At 47.2% G+C, this 20,476-nt stretch overlaps 1 protein-coding gene across 2 annotated transcripts in view; it reads left to right on the top strand.

The window, feature by feature from the left end:
- Positions 1–20,476, top strand: part of MSRA (methionine sulfoxide reductase A) — a 984,506-nt gene that overhangs the window by 106,299 nt on the left and 857,731 nt on the right. The window lies entirely within an intron of this gene.

Below are 20,476 nucleotides of genomic sequence, written 5' to 3'. Positions count from 1 at the left end.
CCTGAGAGATAACTTTAAGCTTTGCTGAATTTAATAAAAATTCTTGCGCCCCTTTGGCCTAAAATAGCGGAATAAGCTGTCATAGCTGCCAACGATTCTCAACAGTGAAGTGACAGAAATCTGGCCTAACAAAGAACTCAAAATCCATCCCTGCCCTCTTTTTATCTGGGCGAGCCAACTGATAAACATCTTGCCTAGCCAAGAAGCTATTAAAAGAAATCAAAAATGCTTTAGGCCTATCAGATTTCTCTAGGAACAAACGGGAAGCAATGTGCTCTTTCTATTTCTCTGTTCCAATCCCACTTAGTTAGCTCAGCGAATGCATCTTTAAACAAGTCAACAATAAACTTGCGAGGGTCTTGTCCTTCCCGGCCTTCCGGAATCTGTAAGACTCTGAGGTTTTTCCTGCGTGAGCGATTCTCTAAATCGGCCAGCTTCCACTGTGTGTCCTCTTTCATAGATTGCAAAGATTCAGTTAGGGCCTTCTGTGCAACAAGTTATTTTTCAAGACTTGAAATAAGAGCCTCTGCTTCGTTAAATCTTCATGTGAAATCCGAGCAGGTTTTAGCAATACGTCGTACTGAATTTTGTAACTTCTGACATAGATTCTGAACTCTCTGGCTTTCTACTCGTGTTTCCTCTCTGTGAGACATAATAGATTGATAGATTAAGGCTAGCGATATATCTTCTGGAGGATTAGTTGAGTTTTCTTTCTGTAGTCCATCACAATGAGCCTTCTCAAATTCCATATTGCTAGTTTTATTGTCTAGTTTTTTGCGGACAGTGCGAGGACTACCTTCCAGAAACTCGCCAGAGCCTTCTAGATAAGCGCTGCTATGGTTGCTGCCACTGACACCATTAACTTGAGCCTTAAAAATTGCCTCTAAATCCTCACAAGATGAAGTTGAGTGTCTGACAGATAGGAAAAATCTCCAGATTATATTTCCTGTACTTGAGGATTAGAGCTTTTATCTGTTATTATCCCGGGGTCTGATTTATGTACGTAGACAATCACATAAGTAAAAATAAACTACTGTCGTACTCTTGGGTGCTGCAAATATTCAGGGTACGGAAGTGTACTTGTTTTTCTACAGGATAGTGTCTGGTGGAAAGAAGAGGGAAACAAGAGTACCTCATGGGAGCAATTATTATTTCTTATTTAATTTAATTTAATTTAATTTTAAAACATCACACAGGAACACCAAAGTAGACCTATATTCTCCATACTAAATTTAGCACATTACGAACATAGCACAGCTTCAGAGACCACAGTGTTCTCAAAATGCAATTTGTCTTGCTACAATATAAGAAAGACAATAGCTAAATCTTGATTGGACCATGGTTAGGTAAGGGAATAATGGGGTTGATGGCTAATGCCCCCCATTGGACCTATCTCCCTTCAAAAAGGGAAAATAAATACCAGGCATCAGGCTGAGGCCATTCTATAGCCCCGAACTGTGGAAAACTAAGTTGAGTGAGTTTGAATTGTGAGGAAAAGACAGTCGCGGCTGGTACTGAACGAGGGTGGTGGGGTAGGGGAGGTGAGGGGGGTTAAAGAAGCATAAATAGAATTTACCTTCTAACGCTGCAGACTCCTCCACCGTTATCTCTCGTTGGTCCGGTGGAACAGGAAGCACAAACAGGCTCTATGTGATTGGTCTGAGCGCCGTGGTTCGGCGCTCAGGCAGGCAGTGGGAGCCTGTACATGTTCCCCACCAGGCTGTGTAGTGCAGCCTAGTGGGGAACATACTAAGTGTGCATGACGGTTTGGCCTCCATGCGCACTTAAGTGCGCATATTTTCTCCTCCTCCTGATGGCTGCGTTGACAGCCAAGCCCCGCCCAAAAACCTGCTTCAGCGCGAAAAATAAAATGCTTACAAAATCGTGTTGTTAGCATTTTATTTTTCCTTCTTTGCACTGCTAAATGCAGTGGGGCGATGCTCCTCTGCCTTAGCTCAGAGGAGCCACCACAGGGAAAGGAAACTTTGAGGTGGTAGAAAACCAGAGTTGGTGGTGGCTCAGTTGATGGGTGACCATGCGCATTACGAAACCAGAGTTTCTGACCAATGGGTTTTAAGAGGTATCCGGCAATTCTGCATACGGTATAACCGCATGGCGTATTACTTGGGACAAATCCTACAGGTCAAGCCTGGAGAAACGTTTTAGTACAAAAAGTACTTTAAGCATAGAATAACATTTTGAAATATGTGCAGTAATAATGATTTCCATACGTTATTCCCATTTTCATTAAGGATTTATAGGGGATTATTTAGAATCCCCAGGGGATTCCACTTTCCAGACTTATCCGATAACCTGGGTATCAATAATACTGGGCACGGTATTACTGCACCACAATGATTGCTGTGAAATCTGTAAAATGAATCAGATTGTTTATGCACTAAACAAATGTCTTTGGTCTTAGTATCAAATTTCTAGGTCTTTTAAAATGTAAAAGTGACAACACTCTTTTCAACAGCACCAGCTACATTTTGAATGAGAAAACATGTGACAAGACAGGAAGTGGTAAACAATGCTCAGAGTACACTGCCACCAAAGCCAGCCCAGCAGAAGAAATAATATGCCAATACAAACACACAATACAGTTAGACCAAGTGTGGCACAAACAGGTGCATGGTATTCCCGCAGAGTATTCATTTCTTTTTATACATAATTGAAGGCATGCCAATGGAAGGCCAGCATGTGACATGATTAATTAAGCACCCCCAGTGCCAACAGATTTCATTAAACTCCCAAAAAGTGTGCATACAAGCTGTGCCAATGTGTGATAACATGGCATGTAATGGTCAATTCTGCAAAGGACATTTTCATTGAAAGTTCCCCAGCGCGTTTTTTTGTAATTAGGAGTTTATAATCCAGTTGAAGAAACCATGAAGCAGCCTCTCCTCAGGTGGCAGTATTTAGCATTTTGCTGTTTGCACTTTATTTGGATGTTTGTGGTTCAGTCATTTTAAAAACGTAAAGTTTAAAAGAGGAATGAATAGCAAACATGCCGACATCAACTGTGATTAAGAACTGAGGAAAATAGGAAAAGAAACGGCTGACATGAACGTTAGCCTAGTTGTCAGTAGTGTATGAAAAAATAAAAGCTTATGAGAACAAACTATAATGCAATGGAAAATTGTGTAAATGAAGATTCTTGTCAGAAATCCACAGTTCAGATTTCAGAAAATCATGTGAGTGACATCATTGCATTCAGTGGACTGCCAAAGTTTTAGTTGTGTGTGCACATTGTTAACATTGCAATGCTGACCATTGCCTTTAGCTTGTGATATAAAATAAAAAGTGTACTTTAATTTGAAATTTGCTTGCAGGCCCCATGCACCTTCCCAGTAAGTGATAGTGAGGGGACTATCGTACATATCCCGTAACCATACTGCTTATATGCCTGCGCCCATCCTTAAGATTTTGGAGTATCAATTAATGAATCAGGGGCTTGTAAAGCGTGGCCACTCACCTGTGAGTGTCTCAAAGCGCTGTGGGGAACGGGCAGGATTGCTGGTCTCTCTGGGTGTAGGATCATTCGAAGAGCAAGGTCTTGAGGTTCTTCTTGAATTGGGTCAGCAACGCGGATTGCCGGAGGTGGAGGTGCAGGGTGTTCCAGGACTCGACAGCGAGGTAGGAGAATTAACTTCCACCAGTTCTGGTCTTGTGGATCCTGGGGACGGAGGCATGGACGAGTTGGACGGAACGGAGTTGTCTGGCGGGCACTTGGAATTACAAAAGTAGTTAGGGCTGTGCCTGGGATGATGGCTTCGGCATAATTGAGCCTATGTTTTGCATATTGTTGCCATTATTGATGTAGGTGCAGCTAAGCCTGGCAGAAACATCCTCATCATTGAGCAAAGGAGGGCTTCTTGATATACTAATGGCTATCTCAGACATAATGATGTTAGAAATACTTCCCCTTTGATATGCGTCCCATGTATTTGATGATGAATACAACTGTGCACCAAAACTAGAATGTGGTTAGTTGTGTATATAGAAATACTTAATGAAAATAACAAAGTGACATTTTAGGACGAAATATTTTTTTACTAAAGATTAACTTCTGGTGTTTTGGTAGAAAAGGTATGTTTCTTTCATGAAATTGACAAGCTTGTTTTTGTATGTATTGAAATTATGTATTAAAAATCAACACTATGGGAGGAGTGGCTTGCCTCGCATGATGGCGGACACATTGTGCAGCCGACCGACCCCTGACAAGTTAACAAACAGAATGCCCGAGACCTGCCAGGGGATGGAAGAGATCTCTAGCGGGCCTCAGAAGCATGACTCCATCATCCAACAGGAGGCGTGAGCCCTGTGGCCCCATGCAGAGGGACAGTGGCAGGCCGCTTGCTTGAAGAGCTGTTCCCAGGGACCGGAGACACAGATGCAGTTGCCGGGGGGCACCCCTGCCGGCATTGAACGGAGTGGGAAACGGCTCCGGGCTCACCCTCCTCGCCCTATCAGCACTGTGTTGCAGTGGGGTGGACGCAGCAGCTGCGACTGAGACTGGCAGCCTAGGAAGGTGAGGAAATTCCTTGACGGAACACCTGCGAAGTGGAGTCCTCGGCCAGCGAGGAAGAAGTCCCACTGCCTGCACAGAGAGGCAGCAGTTTGCCATTCAACTTGACGCTCCTCCATGGGACCAGAGACACAAAGGTAGACAGGAGATCTAGCAGGCGGAGGGCACCACTAGGAGAGTGCTGGGCTCCCACATCCACCCCCGCCAGCATTGCTGTAGCCATAATTAACACACTGGGGTAGCCTGATTAAGTGTAAGCTGCCCGGTGAAGACTCCTCCTGCCACTCCATGTCCCACTTGCTAGCCGCTAACCCGGGAACAAGGTGCTTGCAAGGTAGAGGGGGCGCTTTTAAGGAGACTACTTGCTTACCACTGCCTCACTCCTCAAGAATGAAGCATCCCATATAGATTGCAGGGTTGCCAAGCAGGACGGTCTCGTGGCATTGGGGGACTCTAGTCCCATTTATTTTAGGTAAGCAAACAAAATCCTGGTTGGTCGCAGGTGAATTGTGGAGCAGAATGCCTTAGATACAAGGAGCGCCCTGCTGCTGACTCCACTTGCTGGCCTGTACCTCAAATAACAAGACGAGTGGGGTGGGTCAGAGGTTCTCCGCAAGGCAGCAGATGCCATCTTATTTTTTTAGGATAATTAATCCTCTGTTCTCTTCTTTCTATTTCTTTTTTAATTTTTCCTTCAATATCTTGGTTGTTTTTGTAGTGGAACCTGAGACATGAAAATTGTAATGTCCTGAGGATTATCCTTATATTTTTCATGGATCGAAACGTCATTGACTCCACACACTGATTCTGTACTGTATACGTAATTTGACAGGGCTGGTCTGTGGTTGTGTATATTGTGACACATATGTAGCAGTTTCTTTAACTGTCAATTGGAAATCACCTGAGTATACTAAAGTGTGTTCTGTTGGCGCTACCCACTACTTTTTAATTGTCAATAAATATGATTTTCAACTATAATCCATTGATATATTTTGCGATTAACTATGTTCATGTAGGGACTTTTGTTCCTTGAAAATTTATGTACGCCTGGTCCCTATGTATCCTTGGGTTTCCCTTATTTTTTTGCTAAGGACAATGGACAACAGCATCCCCGAAGGACCAGAGGGAGCGTGGTTGATGGGGACAATTGAGGAGCTCGAGGAGACGCTGATTGCGCGGTCAGAGGGTGGACAGGGTAAAATTATTGGATTTTAGATGGAAAGCTGTTAAAGGAGAAACTGACACTGAGGGGGGAGCTGTGGGCACTTTTGGTCTTCCGGCCATCACTCCGGTGAACACTCATTTGAATTCTAGTATCCCTTTGAGCACCCAGTGATCAATGTTGTTGCAGGTGGGACGGTTAGGGGACGTGTGGGAGTGTTGTGGCACAGTATTTCACATGCTTCTACTAGAAATGGGACTATTAATGCATTGGGTACGCTGCAAAATTATATACTTAAATTTGGTCCACTGCTCAGAGCTTATTTGAGGCAATCTACCTCAAACTAGTAAATTCCTTAGTTGGGAATGATGTGCGAATGCTTCACACTTAGAGGTGTTGGTAGGGGGGAATTGTATAGTTTAGTTAGTTCTTTAGTCTGTTTTTATTCAAGGCAGCAGCACATAAACACCTTCCCATTGCATACACCACACAATAATCAATAATCCCCCATGACCACCGTATGCAATGTTCTTGATATGCTCTCCTGTAACATGAATGGACTAAAAGATAAGATTAAGAGGGGTGCAATAGTATAATAGCTCAAAAAGCAAACCCCATCCATACTTCACCTGCAAGAGAGGCATCTCCTCTGCAACCTCTGCCCTGTTTTCTCTCTCTCTCTCTCAGAGGCTAAACTAGGGTGTACCACTCCTAATGCACCGCTGCCTCAAGAGGCACTGCCACTGAGGTGCACTATGAGCACCAAGGCAGATTTCTGCTGGTGATGGGGAAAGTAGGCAAGGCCCATCTGGTCTTTTACATCAGTTTATGCCCTCCCCTAACCTTTTAGACCCCAAACTTGCAAAGCTTACATGCTGCCACTTCGCTTCCTAATGGGGCTTGCGGTAATTGAGGGAGATTATAACTCAGGCATGGACCCCAGGATTGACACAACTGTGCCCAACTGCGAAAGTCTCCTTACTTATCATGGGCCCAATCACTGGATCTCCGACATACGGCGCTTGTTACACCCGACTACTAGGGAGTCAGTATTCTACTCTCTTCGCCACAAGACATCGTCCAGAATAGAGTACTTCTTTATGCCCTCAGTAGATACCCATAACCCGGCCGAAACCCACATTCTCCCATGAACTCTAACAGATCATGCTTCGATATGCCTTATACTAAGGTCACTGAGCAAGCGACCTTAGCTTTCGACGATTTTCTTAGACAACAGTTAACTGACTACTTCAAACTTAACAAAAACACAGTTGATTCCCCTATTACTCTCTGGTAATCCTTGAAGGTTAAAGGCGGTGCTGAGGGGCAGGGTGGTCTCATACTAGACAGCCCGGAAAAAGTGTAACCTAAATGAAATTCTGGACCTTGAAAAGGCCATGGGGAGGCCGGAAAAGAACTGGTGGGATCAGTAGTAGCATGAACTTCAGCCCCCTCTTATGTAAATACATAGAATTCTTTTATGCTAATCCCTGGGCTAGGGTTTGGGTGAACGGTGTATTCTCTCAGGCTTAATGACTGGCTATTTGCGGATAGAGAAGATCCTGCCATCGTGGTGGAATTTACAGTCTTTGAGAAGTATAGGGTTCTAAAATTACTTTATGGTCCTTAAAGAAAACAAAACTCTTTCCCCGGCAGCACATACGTCTTTAATTTGTTGGCACCAGGCTCTGGAATGGATTCAGTGGTATGGAGTGCTTACAGTGGAGATGCCATTATGGGTCGGGGCTTGGCTGCAACACATGACACAATTTTTCTTATTCTATTTTTTATAGTTTTATATAGCGCGGACTTGACCCAGATCGGGTATCAGAGCGCTTTACATAGCACCAGTTGTGTTACATGAGGCTACGTTCATTTTTGTTTTTGTTAGGCTTGGGACAATAAGTGATTTGCCCAGAATCACAGGAAGTTCAGTGTCATTGCCGAGGCTCGAACCCAGTTCCCCAGATTTGAGGTCGACCGTCCTAGCCATTAGGCCAACTCCTCTTTCCCAATTGGAATGCTTTCATAGATGGGACATCATAGAGATCTCAAACTTGGGCGATGTATTGGAAGAAAGTTCCATGTGCACGTTCCAACAATTGACAGCAACATATGACATGCACAGAACTCAATTCTACTCTTATCTCTAGCTCCGTCATGCACTGGCGGTACACCAAGTCAGCCTTCAATCCCTACCGGCACATAATCCCATTGAGGCGCTGTATGAAGCTGGCACGCTGTATAGTGCACCAAAATGAGGTACACTGCACAGAACGTCCAGGCAAACAGCAAAGGAATTACAGAGGTTCAAATGACACCCCAAATGCTCTCTTTTGAGGTAGCGTGGCAAAGCAGTTAGACATATCGGAGGGTAGTGCTAAGCATTTATTACACACACAAAGGTAGTAAAGGAGAGACCCATTTATAAAAATAACAGATACTTTTATATACATTTAGACACCAAGCTCATTGGAATCGGGTAAGTACTTTTTGAGTTATGGATTTTTACAGTTTTCAGAAAGGGGCACTGCATTTTCTGCACATAAAAATTAAAGGAAGCAGAATGTAAAACTGAAGAGAGTAGGTGGTCTATGAAATTGCATGCCTAGATGTTTTACCTGTGTGTAACACTACTACACCTTTATCACGTTTTTGGGGAAACTGTGCTGAAAAACCACCATTCTGCCAGAATTTACCATGATCTTTGTAGGGAAAGTTAACCCCAGCATTCCATTAAAGTTTTGCAATGTTTCATAAATGCCCCATTGAAACCTGTGCATTGTTAGTTACCCTCATGGTTCATGAATACCACTTGACTTGTGGTATTCATGAACGTCACCCATCAGCAGGAGGTACAGGACAGGAGTCTCATTGCAACCCACTTAAAACAAGATTAAACATACGAGACACCTTCAACTTTTTCATGGTCAGCTTCTTTCGAGTTACACATGGCCAGTGTACGAAATTGGGTTGCTGGTTGACTGGGGTGTGAGCCCTGGTCAAGCAGCAACCACAGTCCTTGTCAGGCTGAGGCACAAGCACTCTTTAAGTTAACATGTGCTCGATCGTCTGGTAGCTTGGCACGGAGCAGTCAGGCTTTACCCAGAAGCAATGTGTAAAGTTTGTGTGCAACACTTCAAACAGTAATACAGAGAAAGCACACCACAATAAGATCCCATTGCTTATGCCTGTAAACAGACTAGGATTTGACCTACTTATCATTGTAAATGAAATGGCATTCCCACGTTTGTACACAATCAAGGCATGTTAAGGTGTCCTCAGATGTATTCACTCAAATTTACATTCCCCTTCTTTTGTCTTCTTTACTGTCTTCAGAAAATTCTTTGCTCCTTCTGAATCAAAGACGAAGGAGGTCTTTTGTCACACGCCATCCTGAGTTGTGCTGATGACAGCAGCCCCATCTCCTCCTCAGTGCCAGGAATTTCTTTTTAACCACATTCTGGAGTATTCATCCTTCCTATCATCCCTTGTACCAAATCTGGATATAGTAGAATTATGTGACCCTGATATTGGAGATCCTCTTCCAATTTTGTAGCTGTCATGATCCGTTCTTAGTCTCTTAGCTCTGTGATTCAGAAGGTAAGGTTACGGTTGGGTAGCTTTCTACTCCGCTGTTGTAGTTACGCTGTCTGATTTGATAGCATAATATTTATCCTTATATATGGGATCTTCTTCTTTTTGATTTTCAAAGATTCCATGATCCAATTAGCTATTAAGAAAGTGGGATCTTCTTCGACTACTACATTTAGTCTCAGCATCTTAATATGACACTGGGAAACTGGTATGATAGGCCCGTGCTCGTCTTGATGATTCAAGGAATTTAGTGAGTCGTTTAGGTGAGCCTAAGACCCTCTCTCTCTCTTTTGCTGTTTAACTACTTCCTTTTTGAGCTCTGAGTTATCCACTCATTTAATTTACCAAATTTGCTATCCAAACACAGTAAGGATTCCTCAATTCTGACATGTGCTGAATGCACTGGGTCACTGGTTGCCAAAGTGTAGTCAACAGGAGACCTATCTTTCTTTTTTTGCTTGTGTTTACAGCCATAGGCTTAATAAACTGACAATATTCCCTTCCTTTTCATATTAGACATGTCTCTTTATGGGCCACTCCTTTTTATATAAGTCCAGAAAGCATTGAAGTCAACTTTTTTTCTCCCCTTGGTTGATGTCACAGCTCTGTCACAACTCTTTCTGATTAAGTTGAATGGGCTGCTAGACCATAAGATAGCCTCCCTCATCAACAAATCCATCCTGTCTGTCCATTACAGGTTATGCATGTGCCCCCTCCTCTCAGTGCAGACGTCTGGAAAATTAGACCGTCACAGCAAGACCTCTGTGTGGGTGCTTTCCGCTCTGCTTTTACCCCACCTGATTCACCAACCCCAAGCTGTGAGCCTATTGGCTCTTGGTATGCAATTGCCATTTTGAGTGGCCAACGTGGCTCATCCTTGGTCCATCACGCTGAGAGCTGCTCAAGCCACTCTTGATGCCTTACTACACACTGATCTATCTTCAGGTGTAGATGTGGCCCTGAACTTCCCAAGAACGTATCTGGGATACCGGTGATTGAATGGGCAAGTTGGGTCATTTCAGAGAGATCGGGTTCAGAATTTAGCTTGACTCCATGTGGCGCTTAAAGGAATGTGGGCATCTTTCTGACTAGCTGGCCTTACACCATCATGTAAAAAAAACTTTCTGGGGAAATGTTGAGCTCTCATGCTCATTCACTGCACTCCAAGGTAAGTATCTACACCCCACCACTTGCCAGTTTTATCAGCCACCGATGCTTGTGGATCATATCTGTGAACAATTTATACCTGTCAACAATGTAAACGTAAGAAAGACAAAACTCTTCATTTAAGTTTCATGGTTTGCATTCAATTATATCCTCGGGAATAAGGTTGAACAAGAATGAACCTACTAATGTTTTGTACAAATATTTAACATATTGTATGAAGTCATCTTTATCTATCAAGAACACGCATTAACCAACCTGCAATGGCTCCAATGAGAAAGACCATTTCAATGTTCACCTATGAAAGAAAATTGTGTCTCAAATGGAGTTGGCATTCTTCCTATTTCAGTAAGACAGAAAATAGAAAAAGTTTTTAAAGGGGCATCTTTGCATCCCACAACCTTCAGAATAGGAACATGAAGGAATCTCAACTGGGGATTTGGCAAACACAGCACGCGAGCGGCAACGCTGATGGCTGTACAGAGATCCATGCGATGGCTCTTTTGATATAATGGAGAGAGCCTGACAGTGCTGATAACAGCACAGACACGGATCTTGCGGTGCCTTTGAAAACACAAAATAGGAACTGACATTTCCAATAAGCAGGACAGGCACAGTTTTCAGTAGGCGTTACAGAAACATTATCCGGTGACTTTGAAAGTGCAGGTTGAAAACTGATGCAATAATAACAGGAAAAAGAAAAGTATTGAGAAGCCTTTGAAGATAAAAAAAAGAAACGTAGATAATAACAGATGTGACAGTGACTTTTCAGGTGGCATATGGATCAGGGCATCCAGTGTTGCTGAATCAATGATGCAAAAACATCCTAACGTGCTCCTGGTGTTATTGTTGAAGTAGGTAAGGCGCCCACATTATCCCACTTAAAGCTACATTGCAATTTCTGGTTAAACAGAAATAAAATACGTACCATCCATGTATGCTGATGATGCTCAGCTTTGTCTCAAATCTCCTCACCTAATAATAAACCCTTTAAACTGTGTAAGAGTGGATGACAGGCCATCACTTGACAATCAACCCAATAAAACTGATTTTTTTTCTAATGTCAACCCTGAAGTCAGTCATACCTTTGCATGCCTGCAGCCACTCCTGCAGTATCCTGGATTGTAGACCAATCACAATTTATTACATAAAATAAAAGACTTGCTAAAAGACTTAAACCTACAACCTGGACTCAATGCCATAGGGAGGAGTGCATGGTTCCAATCGAGCTTTCTCTGGGGATCACACAGTTGATAACGGAACAAGATCTCTAGACCGTGGTACAATCCATTGTTCTTCTATTCTAGACCAAAGCCGTTCACTCTTAACTGTTTTACCAAAAGTACATCTCATACCTTCAAGAGTGCTGTGGAGGCGACAGCTTGCTTTGTTACCAGAACCCAAAAATGTAACCACAAACATTTCAGTGGCTGCCAAGTGAAAGCAGATCATTAAATAAGACAACCTATATCACTCACAAAGTCTTGCACTTGGATCTAATCCTTGCCTCACAAAAAAACAAAGAATTTCTGGCGGGCAACAACCCTTACACATTGTGGAATCACATTTCATTGAACCTTTGGCTTTGAAAAAGGAAACACTCATGTCGTGTTCATTTACAGAGACTGCAGCCAGAATTTGGAAATCACTTTCCCTGCCCCTAGGCGCCATCACTCCCCAGACACTGCATAAATAAAGAACTGGGGCTCCTTCTTTTCCATAGACATTACAAGCCTAGTCTCAACGTACCTCTGGTTTTCCAACTGCCTCGTAAGCTCCTGCCTCTTCCTCATGGTGATCTCCCAGTTTCATCCTGTGGCATTTTTTAATTCTCATCTCTGCCCTGAGTGCTGTGAATTAGTTCTCATAGAGGTAGTATGCCTAACTCTTAAATCTCTTAAAACTCTGATCTGCTTCCTTCATTACGTGTACGTCCCCCATTTGGAGTACCTCTTCACTGTCATTTACATATATAATGTATGCATTTGTAATTTATTGTATGTATGTTTTATGTCCAACTTGTTGCCAGTAATTGACTAGCTTACTAATTTTAGCGTAAAGTGCGGTTGGGCTAAATTTGGACTCATTAAAACTGGAAAAGCTAAATGCCGAGCGTGATGCATCGCAAAGCCTTTAACTCAGACCAAGGATCGAAATATAGAGAAGTGTACTGCACTAAAGTGGAAATCTGTTTTTAAGTTTGTAAATGCTGCACACTTTAATATATTTATTTAGTTTTAATGTATCGTTTTGTAACTGGACTAATGAGGCAGGATAGACTGGAAAGAGGGTGAGTAGTGGGAAAGTGGAGGAGTGATATGCACTGTTCGGCGGTAGGGCATAGATGACGGTGATGATGCTTATTTGCAGATTTTCTGAAGTACATGTATATTCAATATTTTTAGGTGATCATGCTAATCATTCCATTAGATTGGCCCAGGAGTGGGGAATACTCTGCTTGTGATAGAGAATATGTGGCCTAGGGGAACAAATGCTACCTTTGGTGGCAGGGTGTCACAACTGGTTGTGCGGAGCACACAATCACATGTGGCACAAAGTTCTAAAAGGGGAGATTTCTAAGTGTCCATGTGTCACGGGGTGGGGGCGACTGACCCCGAGGTCGGTGAGCCGATGACCCCTTGGTGGACCACCGCACCTGATTTACGTACTTCCCTTGCCCCCATGCAGCCCTGGGACGGTCTGGACCCAGAGGAATGGAGGACGGGTGACCCGGAATACTGGTGGCCTATGAACCCGGAGGCTGAGCACGTCTCCTTTAAGGCCTGGGAGACCGGCGCGGTAGCCCCGCCCCCTGCACAGGAAGAGGCAACTTCAAAAGAGCCCTGGACGGAGGAAGAGGTGGAGAACGCGAGCCCCGAGTCGAGAGGACACGAGGCGTATCCCAGGAGTTGCCCCGGCGGAGGAGAACCACGGACGAGCCCAGCTGTACCTTCCCTGACGAGCCCACAAGACGAGTCCTCGAGGAGCCCAGGAGAAGCAAGCCAGCGGCCAGGAGAGCCGAGGAAACACGTTCCGCCCTGCCACACGCCCACGGGAGGAGTGTGGCTCAAGCAGGTACGGGGGCGTATGGCGGGTTGGTTGGGACAAAGTCCGCTACCCCCTAGCACGTAAGAATCCTGCACGTGTGTCCCTGCTACCGCATCCCCTATCCCCGACCTCACGAGCACCGACTGAGCACTTGCCTGCCTTTGAGTATAATACACGAGTGCACTGGTGTCCCTCACCCCTGGCCCTTGCACAACCTGAGAAAGCAGCCACTAACATCCGGTTTCCTTTCCTTCCTCGGTGCTGCCGGAGCTGCCTTCTGGTGACGACCGGATCACTGGCCCTGACACCCTGGATCCTGCCCGGACCACCTACGACCCGGCCGCCTTTGCGAGGGAAAGGCTAACCAGCCGACAAAGGAAAACCTATACTGTGCCCATCAAAATAAAACCTTCTTTGAAAAGGATTCCTGCCTATGCTGACTCTGCTTCCATTGATACCCTCTTGGGCCCCCTAGTTGTTCCGGTGTCGGACCAGGCACCACCACCCACCCCCTTACAAGTGGTGTCAGAAGTGGGATCGGTAGATCAGTCCATCTGTGACAACGAGATGGACGCCCTCATCCAGCATCTCATCAAGGGCCAAGAAAAACTGGAATGGGCAGTGGAGAGACAGCTGACCTCCGCACAGGCCGACAGAGACCTGTTTAAGTCTACATTCTCCGCCCAGCTAGAGAGCATGAAGAGCGGGCCCCCCCCTTCGTTGACCCCTACGAGCGAACCAAGGATCCATAGTCCCCACCCCTCCGGTATTGCCCTACAGAAATACCTGCAGGGGGAAGACCCTGATGCGTTTTTAATGAATTTTGAAAGGGCCGCGAGGGCGTTGGGATGGCCCGAAGACAAATGGCCTTTTTTCCTGGCCCCTTTGCTAACTGGGGAGGCCCAGTCCGCTTACCAGGCCGCGAATCCCTTGGGGAACACTCCCTATGCGGCTATAAAGGGGGTGATCTTGGACCACTTGGGGCTAGATCAGGAGGCCTACCGAGTCAAATTCAGGAAAGAGCGGGGCATTCCGGGAGAAAACCCAAAGACCCTGTTCTACCGCCTCAAGATGGCCGCAGACAAGTGGCTCACCCCAGACACTTGCACCAAAGAGGAGATTCTACACAAGGTGTACTTGGAGCAGTTTATGGAAGCCCTTCCATATGCCTCCCAAAGGTGGCTGAGGCAACATTCAGGACTGGGGATAGAACAGGCCATCAACATGGCCGCCAACTTCGCTAGAGCCCAACCCAAGGCTCTCCCGTGGGAACACGAGAAGGCCCTGAAAACTCCCTTAGCGGGGAAGACGGAGAAGAAACCGAAAACCGGAGGGGATTACGGTCGGATGAAAACACCGGGGCCGATAGCCCCCCTGATGAGAGGACCCCAGTGTTACGACTGCGGCGAGTGGGGCCATATCGCTAGGCTGTGCCCCCGGAAACGACCCCCCCCGGAAGAACCGATGGAGGTCGGATACCTGCCCCGAGCGGTGCTCTATTCCTCGGAGATGGGCTCCTCCTTTTATGTGAGTATGTGGATGAATGGCTTGCGTATAAGGGCCCTGTTAGACTCAGGGTGTAGACAGTCCGTAGTGCAGAAACATCTGGTCACTCCGCGGCAGTACATCCCCGACACCCTAGTCCACATCAGGTGTGTTCACGGTGATGTCAAGCCCTACCCCCTTGCCACCATCACCCTCACCCCCAAGGGGAAAGCCCCCTGCACAGTAAGGGTGGGAGTAGTGGACACCCTCCCCGAAGACGTGATTGTGGGAGTGGATAACCCCGACTTCCTCTCGATGTTCAGGGACACTCTAAACCGTTCCCCGGGGTCAGGGACTAACCCCCTTTCTCATTACATAGCTCCTGAGCCATGGACCACTGACCACAGTTTCCGCTTCGCGCAGGCCGAAGACAGGACACTGTTTAACGCATGGGAAAGCGCTCACTCCCCCCAAAGCCCAGACCGCCCAGAGTACCCGACTTTCATCATACGGAACGGGCTCCTGTACAGACTTCCCCGGGAGGACTGCCAACCCCAGTTGGTCGTACCCCGCTCCTTCCGGGAACAAGTACTTTTCTATGCGCACACCCACCTCACTGCCGGACACACGGGCAAGGAGAAAACCACAGAGACCATCCTGAGGTATTTCTTCTGGCCCGGAATATACAAGGAGGTCCAGGAATACTGCTCCCACTGCGAAGTGTGTCAACGGAGGAACACCAACCGGCCGAGTGCCGCGCCCCTTAGACCGTTGCCCATCGTGGGCACTCCCTTTGAGAGAGTCGGCATGGACCTCATAGGGCCCCTGCCCAAAACCGCAAAAGGACACGTCTACGCCTTGGTCATCGTGGATTACGCCACCAGGTTCGTGGAGGCATTTCCCCTGAGGGCACCCACCACCGCAGCCATTTCAGATCGGTTTGTGGAGTTGTTTGCTAGAGTGGGTTTCCCGAAAGAGGTGCTGACCGATCAAGGGACTCCCTTCACCTCCAAGCTTATGAGGGAAGTCTGCAATACCTTAAACATTAAACATCTGAAAACGTCGGTTTATCACCCCCAGACCGACGGACTGGTGGAGCGATATAACCAATCCCTAAAGAACGTATTGAAGAAGATGATGACAGCAGAAGGACCGGAATGGGATCGCCTGCTGCCCCTGGCCCTTTATGTCTTAAGGTCCCAAAAACAGAGCAGTTTGGGGTGTTCTTCGTTTGAACTGTTGTATGGAAGGCACCCCAGAACCTTATTGGAGATCACGAAAGATCTATGGGAAGCCGAGGAAATACAGGAACAACAATCCGTCCTCGAATACACCAGGCACCTCAAGAGCAGACTGGGGAAACTACGCGGTCTCACCTCCTCGAACCTCGAACAGAAACAACACGAACACAAAAGGTACTACGATCGGGGAAAAAGACTGAGAAGCATAGCAGTGGGGAAGTGGGCACTGGTCCTGATGCCCTCCATGAGCGGGAAATCCAAGGGGGAGTGGCAGGGTCCCTACAAAGTGGTGGAAGCCCTCGGCGACACCACGTATCGCCTTCAACTGACCCCCAGGAAGTCCCAGAGCTACCACATCAACATGCTGAAGGAGTGGTTGGGCCCGGCTCCCCGGGGAGTCCTCCATGCGGAGACGTCGACCATTCCCCAACTGGTGGTGAACCCCACATTGACCAAAGAAGAGGAAGACTCGCTGAGGCAAGCCCTACAATCCTATGCAGACATTTTTTCGGACCTCCCCGGTAAAACCTCGCTGGTAGAGCATCACATCAATACCGAACCCGGGAAGACTGTAAAACAGAGACCCTACAGGATCCCCGAGGCGAGAAGAACCGCGGTGAACAAGGAAGTCCAAGCCATGCTGGACTTGGGGGTGATCCGGCCTTCGACCAGCGAGTGGTCCTCGCCCATCGTGATGATACCCAAACCGGACGGGACGAAGAGGTTCTGCATGGACTTTCGGGTGTTGAACACCATATCCACCTTTGACACCTACCCCATACCGAGGGTGGACGAACTGATCGAGAAGATCGGGGACGCCGTCTATATAACCACCCTGGACCTCACGAAGGGGTATTGGCAGGTGCCCCTCCGTGAGGAAGACCGGAAAAAGACGGCGTTCGTAACGGATCAGGGGTTGTATGAGTTCACCGTCCTACCCTTCGGCCTCCACGGGGCCCCCGCAACCTTCCAGCGCCTGATGAACCAAGTCCTAAGGCCCCACCTCCGATACTGTTCAGCCTATCTGGATGATATAGTGATATTCAGTGGTAGTTGGGAGGAGCACCTTGAACATCTAAGGTTAGTGCTAGCGGCCCTACAGAAAGCCGGACTACATGTCAACTCCCGGAAGTCCAGAGTGGCGTTCACAAAGGTGAATTATCTGGGATACGTTCTGGGTGACGGACAGATAGCCCCCCAAGAGGCCAAAGTACAAGCCATTTCCGCGGTGACCTACCCAACCACCAAAAGAGAGCTGAGAGCCTTTTTAGGCCTCATAGGGTATTACAGGCGGTTCATACCCAACTTCGCGGAAGTGGCCGCTCCGCTTACCGATTTGCTAAGAAAGGATGTCCGGCCCAGGGACATAGCCTCTCCTTCCCCTGAGGCTCAACAGGCCTTCCACATGCTCAAAAGATCCATGACCACGGCCCCCCTCTTGATATCCCCAAATTTCGAAAAGCCTTTTTCCTTGGCCACTGATGCCTCTAACACCGGAGTGGGAGCAGTATTGTCACAGACAGGGGCCGACGGGAGGGAACATCCGGTGGTGTACATCAGCCGCAAGCTGTTCCCCAGGGAGACAAGATATTCCACCATTGAAAGGGAATGTCTCGCCATCAAGTGGGCGATAGAGAAGCTGAGATATTACCTTGAGGGCCGGCCATTCATCCTTCATACTGACCACGCCCCTCTCCGTTGGATGCACCAACAAGGTAGTCACAACCCCAGGGTCCTCAGATGGTTCCTCTCCCTCCAGCCCTATGCTTTTACAGTGGTACACCGCAAGGGGACGGACAATGGGAATGCGGACTTCTTGTCGAGGGTACAGGCCTCTCCCCGATCGGGAGAGTCCAGGGGGGGAGGTGTGTCACGGGGTGGGGGCGACTGACCCCGAGGTCGGTGAGCCGATGACCCCTTGGTGGACCACCGCACCTGATTTACGTACTTCCCTTGCCCCCATGCAGCCCCGGGACGGTCTGGACCCAGAGGAATGGAGGACGGGTGACCCGGAATACTCGTGGCCTATGAACCCGGAGGCTGAGCACGTCTCCTTTAAGGCCTGGGAGACCGGCGCGGTAGCCCCGCCCCCTGCACAGGAAGAGGCAACTTCAAAAGAGCCCTGGACGGAGGAAGAGGCGGAGAACGCGAGCCCCGAGTCGAGAGGACGCGAGGCGTATCCCAGGAGCTGCCCCGGCGGAGGAGAACCACGGACGAGCCCAGCTGTACCTTCCCTGACGAGCCCACAAGACGAGTCCTCGAGGAGCCCAGGAGAAGCAAGCCAGCGGCCAGGAGAGCCGAGGAAACACGTTCCGCCCTGCCACACGCCCACGGGAGGAGTGTGGCTCAAGTAGGTACGGGGGCGTATGGGGGGTTGGTTGGGACAAAGTCCGCTACCCCCTAGCACGTAAGAATCCTGCACGTGTGTCCCTGCTACCGCATCCCCTATCCCCGACCTCACGAGCACCGACTGAGCACTTGCCTGCCTTTGAGTATAATACACGAGTGCACTGGTGTCCCTCACCCCTGGCCCTTGCACAACCTGAGAAAGCAGCCACTAACATCCGTTTTCCTTTCCTTCCTCGGTGCTGCCGGAGCTGCCTTCTGGTGACGACCGGATCACTGGCCCTGACACCCTGGATCCTGCCCGGACCACCTACGACCCGGCCGCCTTTGCGAGGGAAAGGCTAACCAGCCGACAAAGGAAAACCTATACTGTGCCCATCAAAATAAAACCTTCTTTGAAAAGGATTCCTGCCTATGCTGACTCTGCTTCCATTGATACCCTCTTGGGCCCCCTAGTTGTTCCGGTGTCGGACCAGGCACCACCACCCACCCCCTTACACCATGTTAGTCAATTCTCCAGCTATGTAGGGCCTTGTGGAGAGTTTGGTAGACAGGATACTCCATCACAAGCGTCGTTGACATCCCATCCTCCTTATTACAAGAGCATTACAGCCTATGGCTCTTGTAACAAGGCCTCGAGAACCTCACGGATTTGCCGTGCTTTATAAATGTTTGATTGGTTGATAATGCAGAAAGGATATCCGTCACATTTTGATGCAATATCCTGTCTGCAAAATTCTAAATAAGGCAGTTAGTCTGAAAAAGAAGTAGGGCTCACCTAAGCCTACTTATGTCTCCAGGTAAATGTGGGCGAGCAGCCAAGGCTTTACTCAAGGTAATGGTGTGGAGCTAGCTAAATACACTAAAACACAATTATCACGGTTTTAAAACATTATGAAAGTCCTATCAGTGATGTAAGATAGCACATCACTTTGACAGTGTGATGTTAAATATATATACACGATAAGCACCATTATTTAAAGAGAAATGGCATAAAATGCAATACACGAAGGAGTAAGTACAAAGCAGTCTGGGGCAGGTCCGCCTCGCACAAACACTGCAATACTTAATCAAATGTGAACTGGAAGAAAATGGGGGCTGAGGTTGTTCTCTGTTAGCAAGAATCCTTTAGTTTGCAAGTGCTGTTCTTAAATTGAGTAAATTTTCGTAATCAACTATAAGTAACTCCAGCAACAGGTGGGCAGACATATAGTACTTACAAGCGATGGTCTATAACATTCATTACACTACACTTATTTACAAAAAGAAACACAAAGGGGCTTCAGCCTGCCCCAAATATATGGACTTCATTTTACATGGAGAGGTGGGCAGACAATTCCCCTAGGTGCACCATTCAGGGTTCACACAGAACAGATCACAAAAGGCTACTCAATGAGATTACAAGCATGGGAGACCATTGGAAGGTCTTCTGTTTCTCAGGGAACATCAAGAGTCTCATGGAGATGCAGAAGATCTGCAGTTTGATGGGTCCCTAAGGATTATAGGACGTACAAACTTTTCCAAAAAGCAAACATTATGGCGAACAACTAAGGACAAGGGACAAAAATTGAATGAATTGTGCTGCAGCTGTGTTGGTCCTGGACGTTCCTCCTACACCGGGACACTGCATGTCAGTCACTGCTTCCCACCTGGCCACGTAACACGCCTCTGCCCCACAAATTATAATATCTGTCAAAACTGGGAATACTTACATACTGGCTAGATGCTGAAATGAAGCGCTTTATAAAAAAATTACTTCATTGAGGTTCTGTGAAACTCGGCTAGGTGAGGTTATGCATGTTTCAGGGGTGGAATCTTCTTTTAAAGATGTGACGGGCCCTAATGGGGATTCAAGTTGTTGGTTGGGGAGACAGTAGTTAGTTATTCTGATCATATCAAACTTTC

The sequence above is a fragment of the Lissotriton helveticus genome, chromosome 6, assembly GCF_964261635.1.
Source record: "Lissotriton helveticus chromosome 6, aLisHel1.1, whole genome shotgun sequence".
Classification (NCBI taxonomy): domain Eukaryota; kingdom Metazoa; phylum Chordata; class Amphibia; order Caudata; family Salamandridae; genus Lissotriton; species Lissotriton helveticus.
This window is presented reverse-complemented; position numbering and strand designations above follow the sequence as displayed.